Source organism: Corythoichthys intestinalis, chromosome 11, assembly GCF_030265065.1.
Source record: "Corythoichthys intestinalis isolate RoL2023-P3 chromosome 11, ASM3026506v1, whole genome shotgun sequence".
Taxonomy (NCBI): domain Eukaryota; kingdom Metazoa; phylum Chordata; class Actinopteri; order Syngnathiformes; family Syngnathidae; genus Corythoichthys; species Corythoichthys intestinalis.
The window spans coordinates 5,263,316-5,276,066 of NC_080405.1; the positions used below are offsets into that span (position 1 = coordinate 5,263,316).

The window sequence follows — 12,751 nt, forward strand, 5'->3', positions numbered from 1 at the left end:
CACGAGATGACCAGACCACTTGAAACCTAATTTCACTCAGGGAACCTTACTGAACTGGTTCATCTTTTGTACCAGAACAGATCTCCTTCGCCTTTTGTATAGCTATATTTCACAAGTTTTGCCAGCTTACGGCCATACTACCCTGAGAACGCCCGATCTCGTCTGATCTCGGAAGCTAAGCAGGGTCGGGCCTGGTTAGTACTTGGATGGGAGACCGCCTGGGAATACCAGGTGCTGTAAGCTTTTTGGTTTATTTCATGACAAAGAAAGAACAGACAGATCTTGTTGGTATCAACTGAGGTCGATGTACTGTCTTGTTAGTTTTGTGGTTGGAGCTCACATCGGGTTGAGTTTGCAGCTCTCGTTTTCACCCAACTCTGTGCGTTTTAAATGGTGATTACCTAGTTAGCTGCCATTGACAGCACGAGATGACCAGACCACTTGAAATCTAATTTCCCTCAGGGAACCTGACTGAACTGAACTGAACTGGTTCGTCTTTTGTACCAGAACACATCTCCTTCGCCTTTTGTATAGCTATATTTCACAAATTTTGCCAGCTTACGGCCATACTACCCTGAGAACGCCGGATCTCGTCTGATCTCGGAAGCTAAGCAGGGTCGGGCCTGGTTAGTACTTGGATGGGAGACCGCCTGGGAATACCAGGTGCTGTAAGCTTTTTGGTTTATTTCATGACAAAGAAAGAACAGACAGATCTTGTTGGTATCAACTGAGGTCAATGTACTGTCTTGTTAGTTTTGTGGTTGGAGCTCACATTTGGTTGAGTTTGCAGCTCTCGTTTTCACCCAACTCTGTGCGTTTTAGATGGTGATTACCTCGTTAAATGCCATTGACAGCACGAGATGACCAGACCACTTGAAACCTAACTTCCCTCAGGGAACCTGACTGAACTGAACTGAACTGGTTCGTCTTTTGTACCAGAACAGATCTCCTTCGCCTTTTGTATAGCTATATTTCACAAATTTTGCCAGCTTACGGCCATACTACCCTGAGAACGCCCGATCAGATCTCCTTCGCCTTTTGTATAGCGATATTTCACAAGCTTTGCCAGCTTACGGCCATACTACCCTGAGAACGCCCGATCTCGTCTGATCTCGGAAGCTAAGCAGGGTCGGGCCTGGTTAGTACTTGGATGGGAGACCGCCTGGGAATACCAGGTGCTGTAAGCTTTTTGGTTTATTTCATTAAAAAGAAAGAACAGACAGATCTTGTTGGTATCAACTGAGGTCGATGTACTGTCTTGTTAGTTTTGTGGTTGGAGCTCACATCGGGTTGAGTTTGCAGCTCTCGTTTTCACCCAACTCTGTGCGTTTTAAATGGTGATTACCTCGTTAGCTGCCATTGACAGCACGAGATGACCAGACCACTTGAAACCTAATTTCACTCAGGGAACCTTACTGAACTGGTTCATCTTTTGTACCAGAACAGATCTCCTTCGCCTTTTGTATAGCTATATTTCACAAGTTTTGCCAGTTTACGGCCATACTACCCTGAGAACGCCCGATCTCGTCTGATCTCGGAAGCTAAGCAGGGTCGGGCCTGGTTAGTACTTGGATGGGAGACCGCCTGGGAATACCAGGTGCTGTAAGCTTTTTGGTTTATTTCATGACAAAGAAAGAACAGACAGATCTTGTTGGTATCAACTGAGGTCGATGTACTGTCTTGTTAGTTTTGTGGTTGGAGCTCACATCGGGTTGAGTTTGCAGCTCTCGTTTTCACCCAACTCTGTGCGTTTTAAATGGTGATTACCTCGTTAGCTGCCATTGACAGCACGAGATGACCAGACCACTTGAAACCTAATTTCACTCAGGGAACCTTACTGAACTGGTTCATCTTTTGTACCAGAACAGATCTCCTTCGCCTTTTTTATAGCTATATTTCACAAGCTTTGCCAGCTTACGGCCATACTACCCTGAGAACGCCCGATCTCGTCTGATCTCGGAAGCTAAGCAGGGTCGGGCCTGGTTAGTACTTGGATGGGAGACCGCCTGGGAATACCAGGTGCTGTAAGCTTTTTGGTTTATTTCATGACAAAGAAAGAACAGACAGATCTTGTTGGTATCAACTGAGGTCAATGTACTGTCTTGTTAGTTTTGTGGTTGGAGCTCACATCGGGTTGAGTTTGCAGCTCTCGTTTTCACCCAACTCTGTGCGTTTTAAATGGTGATTACCTCGTTAGCTGCCATTGACAGCACGAGATGACCAGACCACTTGAAACCTAACTTCCCTCAGGGAACCTGACTGAACTGAACTGAACTGGTTCGTCTTTTGTACCAGAACAGATCTCCTTCGCCTTTTGTATAGCTATATCTCACAAATTTTGCCAGCTTACGGCCATACTACCCTGAGAACGCCGGATCTCGTCTGATCTCGGAAGCTAAGCAGGGTCGGGCCTGGTTAGTACTTGGATGGGAGACCGCCTGGGAATACCAGGTGCTGTAAGCTTTTTGGTTTATTTCATGACAAAGAAAGAACAGACAGATCTTGTTGGTATCAACTGAGGTCAATGTACTGTCTTGTTAGTTTTGTGGTTGGAGCTCACATTTGGTTGAGTTTGCAGCTCTCGTTTTCACCCAACTCTGTGCGTTTTAGATGGTGATTACCTCGTTAGCTGCCATTGACAGCACGAGATGACCAGACCACTTGAAATCTAATTTCCCTCAGGGAACCTGACTGAACTGAACTGAACTGGTTCGTCTTTTGTACCAGAACACATCTCCTTCGCCTTTTGTATAGCTATATTTCACAAATTTTGCCAGCTTACGGCCATACTACCCTGAGAACGCCGGATCTCGTCTGATCTCGGAAGCTAAGCAGGGTCGGGCCTGGTTAGTACTTGGATGGGAGACCGCCTGGGAATACCAGGTGCTGTAAGCTTTTTGGTTTATTTCATGACAAAGAAAGAACAGACAGATCTTGTTGGTATCAACTGAGGTCAATGTACTGTCTTGTTAGTTTTGTGGTTGGAGCTCACATTAGGTTGAGTTTGCAGCTCTCGTTTTCACCCAACTCTGTGCGTTTTAGATGGTGATTACCTCGTTAGCTGCCATTGACAGCACGAGATGACCAGACCACTTGAAACCTAACTTCCCTCAGGGAACCTGACTGAACTGAACTGAACTGGTTCGTCTTTTGTACCAGAACAGATCTCCTTCGCCTTTTGTATAGCTATATTTCACAAATTTTGCCAGCTTACGGCCATACTACCCTGAGAACGCCCGATCAGATCTCCTTCGCCTTTTGTATAGCGATATTTCACAAGCTTTGCCAGCTTACGGCCATACTACCCTGAGAACGCCCGATCTCGTCTGATCTCGGAAGCTAAGCAGGGTCGGGCCTGGTTAGTACTTGGATGGGAGACCGCCTGGGAATACCAGGTGCTGTAAGCTTTTTGGTTTATTTCATTAAAAAGAAAGAACAGACAGATCTTGTTGGTATCAACTGAGGTCGATGTACTGTCTTGTTAGTTTTGTGGTTGGAGCTCACATCGGGTTGAGTTTGCAGCTCTCGTTTTCACCCAACTCTGTGCGTTTTAAATGGTGATTACCTCGTTAGCTGCCATTGACAGCACGAGATGACCAGACCACTTGAAACCTAATTTCACTCAGGGAACCTTACTGAATGGGTTCATCTTTTGTACCAGAACAGATCTCCTTCGCCTTTTGTATAGCTATATTTCACAAGTTTTGCCAGTTTACGGCCATACTACCCTGAGAACGCCCGATCTCGTCTGATCTCGGAAGCTAAGCAGGGTCGGGCCTGGTTAGTACTTGGATGGGAGACCGCCTGGGAATACCAGGTGCTGTAAGCTTTTTGGTTTATTTCATGACAAAGAAAGAACAGACAGATCTTGTTGGTATCAACTGAGGTCGATGTACTGTCTTGTTAGTTTTGTGGTTGGAGCTCACATCGGGTTGAGTTTGCAGCTCTCGTTTTCACCCAACTCTGTGCGTTTTAAATGGTGATTACCTCGTTAGCTGCCATTGACAGCACGAGATGACCAGACCACTTGAAACCTAATTTCACTCAGGGAACCTTACTGAACTGGTTCATCTTTTGTACCAGAACAGATCTCCTTCGCCTTTTGTATAGCTATATTTCACAAGTTTTGCCAGCTTACGGCCATACTACCCTGAGAACGCCCGATCTCGTCTGATCTCGGAAGCTAAGCAGGGTCGGGCCTGGTTAGTACTTGGATGGGAGACCGCCTGGGAATACCAGGTGCTGTAAGCTTTTTGGTTTATTTCATTAAAAAGAAAGAACAGACAGATCTTGTTGGTATCAACTGAGGTCGATGTACTGTCTTGTTAGTTTTGTGGTTGGAGCTCACATCGGGTTGAGTTTGCAGCTCTCGTTTTCACCCAACTCTGTGCGTTTTAAATGGTGATTACCTAGTTAGCTGCCATTGACAGCACGAGATGACCAGACCACTTGAAATCTAATTTCCCTCAGGGAACCTGACTGAACTGAACTGAACTGGTTCGTCTTTTGTACCAGAACACATCTCCTTCGCCTTTTGTATAGCTATATTTCACAAATTTTGCCAGCTTACGGCCATACTACCCTGAGAACGCCGGATCTCGTCTGATCTCGGAAGCTAAGCAGGGTCGGGCCTGGTTAGTACTTGGATGGGAGACCGCCTGGGAATACCAGGTGCTGTAAGCTTTTTGGTTTATTTCATGACAAAGAAAGAACAGACAGATCTTGTTGGTATCAACTGAGGTCAATGTACTGTCTTGTTAGTTTTGTGGTTGGAGCTCACATTTGGTTGAGTTTGCAGCTCTCGTTTTCACCCAACTCTGTGCGTTTTAGATGGTGATTACCTCGTTAGCTGCCATTGACAGCACGAGATGACCAGACCACTTGAAACCTAACTTCCCTCAGGGAACCTGACTGAACTGAACTGAACTGGTTCGTCTTTTGTACCAGAACAGATCTCCTTCGCCTTTTGTATAGCTATATTTCACAAATTTTGCCAGCTTACGGCCATACTACCCTGAGAACGCCCGATCAGATCTCCTTCGCCTTTTGTATAGCGATATTTCACAAGCTTTGCCAGCTTACGGCCATACTACCCTGAGAACGCCCGATCTCGTCTGATCTCGGAAGCTAAGCAGGGTCGGGCCTGGTTAGTACTTGGATGGGAGACCGCCTGGGAATACCAGGTGCTGTAAGCTTTTTGGTTTATTTCATTAAAAAGAAAGAACAGACAGATCTTGTTGGTATCAACTGAGGTCGATGTACTGTCTTGTTAGTTTTGTGGTTGGAGCTCACATCGGGTTGAGTTTGCAGCTCTCGTTTTCACCCAACTCTGTGCGTTTTAAATGGTGATTACCTCGTTAGCTGCCATTGACAGCACGAGATGACCAGACCACTTGAAACCTAATTTCACTCAGGGAACCTTACTGAATGGGTTCATCTTTTGTACCAGAACAGATCTCCTTCGCCTTTTGTATAGCTATATTTCACAAGTTTTGCCAGTTTACGGCCATACTACCCTGAGAACGCCCGATCTCGTCTGATCTCGGAAGCTAAGCAGGGTCGGGCCTGGTTAGTACTTGGATGGGAGACCGCCTGGGAATACCAGGTGCTGTAAGCTTTTTGGTTTATTTCATGACAAAGAAAGAACAGACAGATCTTGTTGGTATCAACTGAGGTCGATGTACTGTCTTGTTAGTTTTGTGGTTGGAGCTCACATCGGGTTGAGTTTGCAGCTCTCGTTTTCACCCAACTCTGTGCGTTTTAAATGGTGATTACCTCGTTAGCTGCCATTGACAGCACGAGATGACCAGACCACTTGAAACCTAATTTCACTCAGGGAACCTTACTGAACTGGTTCATCTTTTGTACCAGAACAGATCTCCTTCGCCTTTTGTATAGCTATATTTCACAAGTTTTGCCAGCTTACGGCCATACTACCCTGAGAACGCCCGATCTCGTCTGATCTCGGAAGCTAAGCAGGGTCGGGCCTGGTTAGTACTTGGATGGGAGACCGCCTGGGAATACCAGGTGCTGTAAGCTTTTTGGTTTATTTCATTAAAAAGAAAGAACAGACAGATCTTGTTGGTATCAACTGAGGTCGATGTACTGTCTTGTTAGTTTTGTGGTTGGAGCTCACATCGGGTTGAGTTTGCAGCTCTCGTTTTCACCCAACTCTGTGCGTTTTAAATGGTGATTACCTAGTTAGCTGCCATTGACAGCACGAGATGACCAGACCACTTGAAATCTAATTTCCCTCAGGGAACCTGACTGAACTGAACTGAACTGGTTCGTCTTTTGTACCAGAACACATCTCCTTCGCCTTTTGTATAGCTATATTTCACAAATTTTGCCAGCTTACGGCCATACTACCCTGAGAACGCCGGATCTCGTCTGATCTCGGAAGCTAAGCAGGGTCGGGCCTGGTTAGTACTTGGATGGGAGACCGCCTGGGAATACCAGGTGCTGTAAGCTTTTTGGTTTATTTCATGACAAAGAAAGAACAGACAGATCTTGTTGGTATCAACTGAGGTCAATGTACTGTCTTGTTAGTTTTGTGGTTGGAGCTCACATTTGGTTGAGTTTGCAGCTCTCGTTTTCACCCAACTCTGTGCGTTTTAGATGGTGATTACCTCGTTAGCTGCCATTGACAGCACGAGATGACCAGACCACTTGAAACCTAACTTCCCTCAGGGAACCTGACTGAACTGAACTGAACTGGTTCGTCTTTTGTACCAGAACAGATCTCCTTCGCCTTTTGTATAGCTATATTTCACAAATTTTGCCAGCTTACGGCCATACTACCCTGAGAACGCCCGATCAGATCTCCTTCGCCTTTTGTATAGCGATATTTCACAAGCTTTGCCAGCTTACGGCCATACTACCCTGAGAACGCCCGATCTCGTCTGATCTCGGAAGCTAAGCAGGGTCGGGCCTGGTTAGTACTTGGATGGGAGACCGCCTGGGAATACCAGGTGCTGTAAGCTTTTTGGTTTATTTCATTAAAAAGAAAGAACAGACAGATCTTGTTGGTATCAACTGAGGTCGATGTACTGTCTTGTTAGTTTTGTGGTTGGAGCTCACATCGGGTTGAGTTTGCAGCTCTCGTTTTCACCCAACTCTGTGCGTTTTAAATGGTGATTACCTCGTTAGCTGCCATTGACAGCACGAGATGACCAGACCACTTGAAACCTAATTTCACTCAGGGAACCTTACTGAACTGGTTCATCTTTTGTACCAGAACAGATCTCCTTCGCCTTTTGTATAGCTATATTTCACAAGTTTTGCCAGTTTACGGCCATACTACCCTGAGAACGCCCGATCTCGTCTGATCTCGGAAGCTAAGCAGGGTCGGGCCTGGTTAGTACTTGGATGGGAGACCGCCTGGGAATACCAGGTGCTGTAAGCTTTTTGGTTTATTTCATGACAAAGAAAGAACAGACAGATCTTGTTGGTATCAACTGAGGTCGATGTACTGTCTTGTTAGTTTTGTGGTTGGAGCTCACATCGGGTTGAGTTTGCAGCTCTCGTTTTCACCCAACTCTGTGCGTTTTAAATGGTGATTACCTAGTTAGCTGCCATTGACAGCACGAGATGACCAGACCACTTGAAATCTAATTTCCCTCAGGGAACCTGACTGAACTGAACTGAACTGGTTCGTCTTTTGTACCAGAACACATCTCCTTCGCCTTTTGTATAGCTATATTTCACAAATTTTGCCAGCTTACGGCCATACTACCCTGAGAACGCCGGATCTCGTCTGATCTCGGAAGCTAAGCAGGGTCGGGCCTGGTTAGTACTTGGATGGGAGACCGCCTGGGAATACCAGGTGCTGTAAGCTTTTTGGTTTATTTCATGACAAAGAAAGAACAGACAGATCTTGTTGGTATCAACTGAGGTCAATGTACTGTCTTGTTAGTTTTGTGGTTGGAGCTCACATTTGGTTGAGTTTGCAGCTCTCGTTTTCACCCAACTCTGTGCGTTTTAGATGGTGATTACCTCGTTAAATGCCATTGACAGCACGAGATGACCAGACCACTTGAAACCTAACTTCCCTCAGGGAACCTGACTGAACTGAACTGAACTGGTTCGTCTTTTGTACCAGAACAGATCTCCTTCGCCTTTTGTATAGCTATATTTCACAAATTTTGCCAGCTTACGGCCATACTACCCTGAGAACGCCCGATCAGATCTCCTTCGCCTTTTGTATAGCGATATTTCACAAGCTTTGCCAGCTTACGGCCATACTACCCTGAGAACGCCCGATCTCGTCTGATCTCGGAAGCTAAGCAGGGTCGGGCCTGGTTAGTACTTGGATGGGAGACCGCCTGGGAATACCAGGTGCTGTAAGCTTTTTGGTTTATTTCATTAAAAAGAAAGAACAGACAGATCTTGTTGGTATCAACTGAGGTCGATGTACTGTCTTGTTAGTTTTGTGGTTGGAGCTCACATCGGGTTGAGTTTGCAGCTCTCGTTTTCACCCAACTCTGTGCGTTTTAAATGGTGATTACCTCGTTAGCTGCCATTGACAGCACGAGATGACCAGACCACTTGAAACCTAATTTCACTCAGGGAACCTTACTGAACTGGTTCATCTTTTGTACCAGAACAGATCTCCTTCGCCTTTTGTATAGCTATATTTCACAAGTTTTGCCAGTTTACGGCCATACTACCCTGAGAACGCCCGATCTCGTCTGATCTCGGAAGCTAAGCAGGGTCGGGCCTGGTTAGTACTTGGATGGGAGACCGCCTGGGAATACCAGGTGCTGTAAGCTTTTTGGTTTATTTCATGACAAAGAAAGAACAGACAGATCTTGTTGGTATCAACTGAGGTCGATGTACTGTCTTGTTAGTTTTGTGGTTGGAGCTCACATCGGGTTGAGTTTGCAGCTCTCGTTTTCACCCAACTCTGTGCGTTTTAAATGGTGATTACCTCGTTAGCTGCCATTGACAGCACGAGATGACCAGACCACTTGAAACCTAATTTCACTCAGGGAACCTTACTGAACTGGTTCATCTTTTGTACCAGAACAGATCTCCTTCGCCTTTTTTATAGCTATATTTCACAAGCTTTGCCAGCTTACGAACTGAACTGAACTGGTTCGTCTTTTGTACCAGAACAGATCTCCTTCGCCTTTTGTATAGCTATATTTCACAAATTTTGCCAGCTTACGGCCATACTACCCTGAGAACGCCCGATCAGATCTCCTTCGCCTTTTGTATAGCGATATTTCACAAGCTTTGCCAGCTTACGGCCATACTACCCTGAGAACGCCCGATCTCGTCTGATCTCGGAAGCTAAGCAGGGTCGGGCCTGGTTAGTACTTGGATGGGAGACCGCCTGGGAATACCAGGTGCTGTAAGCTTTTTGGTTTATTTCATTAAAAAGAAAGAACAGACAGATCTTGTTGGTATCAACTGAGGTCGATGTACTGTCTTGTTAGTTTTGTGGTTGGAGCTCACATCGGGTTGAGTTTGCAGCTCTCGTTTTCACCCAACTCTGTGCGTTTTAAATGGTGATTACCTAGTTAGCTGCCATTGACAGCACGAGATGACCAGACCACTTGAAATCTAATTTCCCTCAGGGAACCTGACTGAACTGAACTGAACTGGTTCGTCTTTTGTACCAGAACACATCTCCTTCGCCTTTTGTATAGCTATATTTCACAAATTTTGCCAGCTTACGGCCATACTACCCTGAGAACGCCGGATCTCGTCTGATCTCGGAAGCTAAGCAGGGTCGGGCCTGGTTAGTACTTGGATGGGAGACCGCCTGGGAATACCAGGTGCTGTAAGCTTTTTGGTTTATTTCATGACAAAGAAAGAACAGACAGATCTTGTTGGTATCAACTGAGGTCAATGTACTGTCTTGTTAGTTTTGTGGTTGGAGCTCACATTTGGTTGAGTTTGCAGCTCTCGTTTTCACCCAACTCTGTGCGTTTTAGATGGTGATTACCTCGTTAGCTGCCATTGACAGCACGAGATGACCAGACCACTTGAAACCTAACTTCCCTCAGGGAACCTGACTGAACTGAACTGAACTGGTTCGTCTTTTGTACCAGAACAGATCTCCTTCGCCTTTTGTATAGCTATATTTCACAAATTTTGCCAGCTTACGGCCATACTACCCTGAGAACGCCCGATCAGATCTCCTTCGCCTTTTGTATAGCGATATTTCACAAGCTTTGCCAGCTTACGGCCATACTACCCTGAGAACGCCCGATCTCGTCTGATCTCGGAAGCTAAGCAGGGTCGGGCCTGGTTAGTACTTGGATGGGAGACCGCCTGGGAATACCAGGTGCTGTAAGCTTTTTGGTTTATTTCATTAAAAAGAAAGAACAGACAGATCTTGTTGGTATCAACTGAGGTCGATGTACTGTCTTGTTAGTTTTGTGGTTGGAGCTCACATCGGGTTGAGTTTGCAGCTCTCGTTTTCACCCAACTCTGTGCGTTTTAAATGGTGATTACCTCGTTAGCTGCCATTGACAGCACGAGATGACCAGACCACTTGAAACCTAATTTCACTCAGGGAACCTTACTGAACTGGTTCATCTTTTGTACCAGAACAGATCTCCTTCGCCTTTTGTATAGCTATATTTCACAAGTTTTGCCAGTTTACGGCCATACTACCCTGAGAACGCCCGATCTCGTCTGATCTCGGAAGCTAAGCAGGGTCGGGCCTGGTTAGTACTTGGATGGGAGACCGCCTGGGAATACCAGGTGCTGTAAGCTTTTTGGTTTATTTCATGACAAAGAAAGAACAGACAGATCTTGTTGGTATCAACTGAGGTCGATGTACTGTCTTGTTAGTTTTGTGGTTGGAGCTCACATCGGGTTGAGTTTGCAGCTCTCGTTTTCACCCAACTCTGTGCGTTTTAAATGGTGATTACCTAGTTAGCTGCCATTGACAGCACGAGATGACCAGACCACTTGAAATCTAATTTCCCTCAGGGAACCTGACTGAACTGAACTGAACTGGTTCGTCTTTTGTACCAGAACACATCTCCTTCGCCTTTTGTATAGCTATATTTCACAAATTTTGCCAGCTTACGGCCATACTACCCTGAGAACGCCGGATCTCGTCTGATCTCGGAAGCTAAGCAGGGTCGGGCCTGGTTAGTACTTGGATGGGAGACCGCCTGGGAATACCAGGTGCTGTAAGCTTTTTGGTTTATTTCATGACAAAGAAAGAACAGACAGATCTTGTTGGTATCAACTGAGGTCAATGTACTGTCTTGTTAGTTTTGTGGTTGGAGCTCACATTTGGTTGAGTTTGCAGCTCTCGTTTTCACCCAACTCTGTGCGTTTTAGATGGTGATTACCTCGTTAGCTGCCATTGACAGCACGAGATGACCAGACCACTTGAAACCTAACTTCCCTCAGGGAACCTGACTGAACTGAACTGAACTGGTTCGTCTTTTGTACCAGAACAGATCTCCTTCGCCTTTTGTATAGCTATATTTCACAAATTTTGCCAGCTTACGGCCATACTACCCTGAGAACGCCCGATCAGATCTCCTTCGCCTTTTGTATAGCGATATTTCACAAGCTTTGCCAGCTTACGGCCATACTACCCTGAGAACGCCCGATCTCGTCTGATCTCGGAAGCTAAGCAGGGTCGGGCCTGGTTAGTACTTGGATGGGAGACCGCCTGGGAATACCAGGTGCTGTAAGCTTTTTGGTTTATTTCATTAAAAAGAAAGAACAGACAGATCTTGTTGGTATCAACTGAGGTCGATGTACTGTCTTGTTAGTTTTGTGGTTGGAGCTCACATCGGGTTGAGTTTGCAGCTCTCGTTTTCACCCAACTCTGTGCGTTTTAAATGGTGATTACCTCGTTAGCTGCCATTGACAGCACGAGATGACCAGACCACTTGAAACCTAATTTCACTCAGGGAACCTTACTGAACTGGTTCATCTTTTGTACCAGAACAGATCTCCTTCGCCTTTTGTATAGCTATATTTCACAAGTTTTGCCAGTTTACGGCCATACTACCCTGAGAACGCCCGATCTCGTCTGATCTCGGAAGCTAAGCATGGTCGGGCCTGGTTAGTACTTGGATGGGAGACCGCCTGGGAATACCAGGTGCTGTAAGCTTTTTGGTTTATTTCATTAAAAAGAAAGAACAGACAGATCTTGTTGGTATCAACTGAGGTCGATGTACTGTCTTGTTAGTTTTGTGGTTGGAGCTCACATCGGGTTGAGTTTGCAGCTCTCGTTTTCACCCAACTCTGTGCGTTTTAAATGGTGATTACCTCGTTAGCTGCCATTGACAGCACGAGATGACCAGACCACTTGAAACCTAATTTCACTCAGGGAACCTTACTGAACTGGTTCATCTTTTGTACCAGAACAGATCTCCTTCGCCTTTTGTATAGCTATATTTCACAAGTTTTGCCAGCTTACGGCCATACTACCCTGAGAACGCCCGATCTCGTCTGATCTCGGAAGCTAAGCAGGGTCGGGCCTGGTTAGTACTTGGATGGGAGACCGCCTGGGATTACCAGGTGCTGTAAGCTTTTTGGTTTATTTCATGACAAAGAAAGAACAGACAGATCTTGTTGGTATCAACTGAGGTCGATGTACTGTCTTGTTAGTTTTGTGGTTGGAGCTCACATCGGGTTGAGTTTGCAGCTCTCGTTTTCACCCAACTCTGTGCGTTTTAAATGGTGATTACCTCGTTAGCTGCCATTGACAGCACGAGATGACCAGACCACTTGAAACCTAATTTCACTCAGGGAACCTTACTGAACT

General features: G+C 45.8%; 28 non-coding genes across 28 annotated transcripts; all 28 read left to right on the forward strand.

Annotated features, from left to right (window-relative positions):
* Window positions 1-124: 124 nt before the first annotated feature.
* LOC130926013 (5S ribosomal RNA) lies at window positions 125-243 on the forward strand. Its single transcript, XR_009066040.1, has one exon. It is a non-coding gene; the product is annotated as a 5S ribosomal RNA (ribosomal RNA).
* A 313-nt stretch (window positions 244-556) lies between these two features.
* On the forward strand, window positions 557-675 carry LOC130925099 (5S ribosomal RNA). The gene has a single exon (XR_009065387.1). It is a non-coding gene; the product is annotated as a 5S ribosomal RNA (ribosomal RNA).
* Window positions 676-1,068: 393 nt separating this feature from the next.
* LOC130926014 (5S ribosomal RNA) lies at window positions 1,069-1,187 on the forward strand. Its single transcript, XR_009066042.1, has one exon. It is a non-coding gene; the product is annotated as a 5S ribosomal RNA (ribosomal RNA).
* Window positions 1,188-1,490: 303 nt separating this feature from the next.
* LOC130924661 (5S ribosomal RNA) lies at window positions 1,491-1,609 on the forward strand. The gene has a single exon (XR_009064961.1). It is a non-coding gene; the product is annotated as a 5S ribosomal RNA (ribosomal RNA).
* A 303-nt stretch (window positions 1,610-1,912) lies between these two features.
* LOC130926015 (5S ribosomal RNA) lies at window positions 1,913-2,031 on the forward strand. The gene has a single exon (XR_009066043.1). It is a non-coding gene; the product is annotated as a 5S ribosomal RNA (ribosomal RNA).
* A 313-nt stretch (window positions 2,032-2,344) lies between these two features.
* Window positions 2,345-2,463, forward strand: LOC130925100 (5S ribosomal RNA). Its single transcript, XR_009065388.1, has one exon. It is a non-coding gene; the product is annotated as a 5S ribosomal RNA (ribosomal RNA).
* A 313-nt stretch (window positions 2,464-2,776) lies between these two features.
* On the forward strand, window positions 2,777-2,895 carry LOC130925101 (5S ribosomal RNA). The gene has a single exon (XR_009065390.1). It is a non-coding gene; the product is annotated as a 5S ribosomal RNA (ribosomal RNA).
* Window positions 2,896-3,288: 393 nt separating this feature from the next.
* Window positions 3,289-3,407, forward strand: LOC130926016 (5S ribosomal RNA). Its single transcript, XR_009066044.1, has one exon. It is a non-coding gene; the product is annotated as a 5S ribosomal RNA (ribosomal RNA).
* Window positions 3,408-3,710: 303 nt separating this feature from the next.
* LOC130924662 (5S ribosomal RNA) lies at window positions 3,711-3,829 on the forward strand. Its single transcript, XR_009064962.1, has one exon. It is a non-coding gene; the product is annotated as a 5S ribosomal RNA (ribosomal RNA).
* A 303-nt stretch (window positions 3,830-4,132) lies between these two features.
* Window positions 4,133-4,251, forward strand: LOC130926017 (5S ribosomal RNA). The gene has a single exon (XR_009066045.1). It is a non-coding gene; the product is annotated as a 5S ribosomal RNA (ribosomal RNA).
* A 313-nt stretch (window positions 4,252-4,564) lies between these two features.
* LOC130925102 (5S ribosomal RNA) lies at window positions 4,565-4,683 on the forward strand. The gene has a single exon (XR_009065391.1). It is a non-coding gene; the product is annotated as a 5S ribosomal RNA (ribosomal RNA).
* Window positions 4,684-5,076: 393 nt separating this feature from the next.
* On the forward strand, window positions 5,077-5,195 carry LOC130926018 (5S ribosomal RNA). The gene has a single exon (XR_009066046.1). It is a non-coding gene; the product is annotated as a 5S ribosomal RNA (ribosomal RNA).
* Window positions 5,196-5,498: 303 nt separating this feature from the next.
* On the forward strand, window positions 5,499-5,617 carry LOC130924663 (5S ribosomal RNA). The gene has a single exon (XR_009064963.1). It is a non-coding gene; the product is annotated as a 5S ribosomal RNA (ribosomal RNA).
* A 303-nt stretch (window positions 5,618-5,920) lies between these two features.
* On the forward strand, window positions 5,921-6,039 carry LOC130926020 (5S ribosomal RNA). Its single transcript, XR_009066048.1, has one exon. It is a non-coding gene; the product is annotated as a 5S ribosomal RNA (ribosomal RNA).
* A 313-nt stretch (window positions 6,040-6,352) lies between these two features.
* Window positions 6,353-6,471, forward strand: LOC130925103 (5S ribosomal RNA). The gene has a single exon (XR_009065392.1). It is a non-coding gene; the product is annotated as a 5S ribosomal RNA (ribosomal RNA).
* A 393-nt stretch (window positions 6,472-6,864) lies between these two features.
* LOC130926021 (5S ribosomal RNA) lies at window positions 6,865-6,983 on the forward strand. The gene has a single exon (XR_009066049.1). It is a non-coding gene; the product is annotated as a 5S ribosomal RNA (ribosomal RNA).
* Window positions 6,984-7,286: 303 nt separating this feature from the next.
* On the forward strand, window positions 7,287-7,405 carry LOC130924665 (5S ribosomal RNA). Its single transcript, XR_009064965.1, has one exon. It is a non-coding gene; the product is annotated as a 5S ribosomal RNA (ribosomal RNA).
* A 313-nt stretch (window positions 7,406-7,718) lies between these two features.
* On the forward strand, window positions 7,719-7,837 carry LOC130925104 (5S ribosomal RNA). The gene has a single exon (XR_009065393.1). It is a non-coding gene; the product is annotated as a 5S ribosomal RNA (ribosomal RNA).
* Window positions 7,838-8,230: 393 nt separating this feature from the next.
* LOC130926022 (5S ribosomal RNA) lies at window positions 8,231-8,349 on the forward strand. The gene has a single exon (XR_009066050.1). It is a non-coding gene; the product is annotated as a 5S ribosomal RNA (ribosomal RNA).
* Window positions 8,350-8,652: 303 nt separating this feature from the next.
* Window positions 8,653-8,771, forward strand: LOC130924666 (5S ribosomal RNA). The gene has a single exon (XR_009064966.1). It is a non-coding gene; the product is annotated as a 5S ribosomal RNA (ribosomal RNA).
* A 472-nt stretch (window positions 8,772-9,243) lies between these two features.
* On the forward strand, window positions 9,244-9,362 carry LOC130926023 (5S ribosomal RNA). Its single transcript, XR_009066051.1, has one exon. It is a non-coding gene; the product is annotated as a 5S ribosomal RNA (ribosomal RNA).
* A 313-nt stretch (window positions 9,363-9,675) lies between these two features.
* LOC130925105 (5S ribosomal RNA) lies at window positions 9,676-9,794 on the forward strand. Its single transcript, XR_009065394.1, has one exon. It is a non-coding gene; the product is annotated as a 5S ribosomal RNA (ribosomal RNA).
* A 393-nt stretch (window positions 9,795-10,187) lies between these two features.
* On the forward strand, window positions 10,188-10,306 carry LOC130926025 (5S ribosomal RNA). The gene has a single exon (XR_009066052.1). It is a non-coding gene; the product is annotated as a 5S ribosomal RNA (ribosomal RNA).
* Window positions 10,307-10,609: 303 nt separating this feature from the next.
* On the forward strand, window positions 10,610-10,728 carry LOC130924667 (5S ribosomal RNA). Its single transcript, XR_009064967.1, has one exon. It is a non-coding gene; the product is annotated as a 5S ribosomal RNA (ribosomal RNA).
* A 313-nt stretch (window positions 10,729-11,041) lies between these two features.
* On the forward strand, window positions 11,042-11,160 carry LOC130925107 (5S ribosomal RNA). Its single transcript, XR_009065395.1, has one exon. It is a non-coding gene; the product is annotated as a 5S ribosomal RNA (ribosomal RNA).
* Window positions 11,161-11,553: 393 nt separating this feature from the next.
* Window positions 11,554-11,672, forward strand: LOC130926026 (5S ribosomal RNA). The gene has a single exon (XR_009066053.1). It is a non-coding gene; the product is annotated as a 5S ribosomal RNA (ribosomal RNA).
* A 303-nt stretch (window positions 11,673-11,975) lies between these two features.
* Window positions 11,976-12,094, forward strand: LOC130925155 (5S ribosomal RNA). The gene has a single exon (XR_009065443.1). It is a non-coding gene; the product is annotated as a 5S ribosomal RNA (ribosomal RNA).
* Window positions 12,095-12,397: 303 nt separating this feature from the next.
* On the forward strand, window positions 12,398-12,516 carry LOC130925171 (5S ribosomal RNA). Its single transcript, XR_009065459.1, has one exon. It is a non-coding gene; the product is annotated as a 5S ribosomal RNA (ribosomal RNA).
* The last annotated feature ends 235 nt before the right edge of the window (window positions 12,517-12,751 follow it).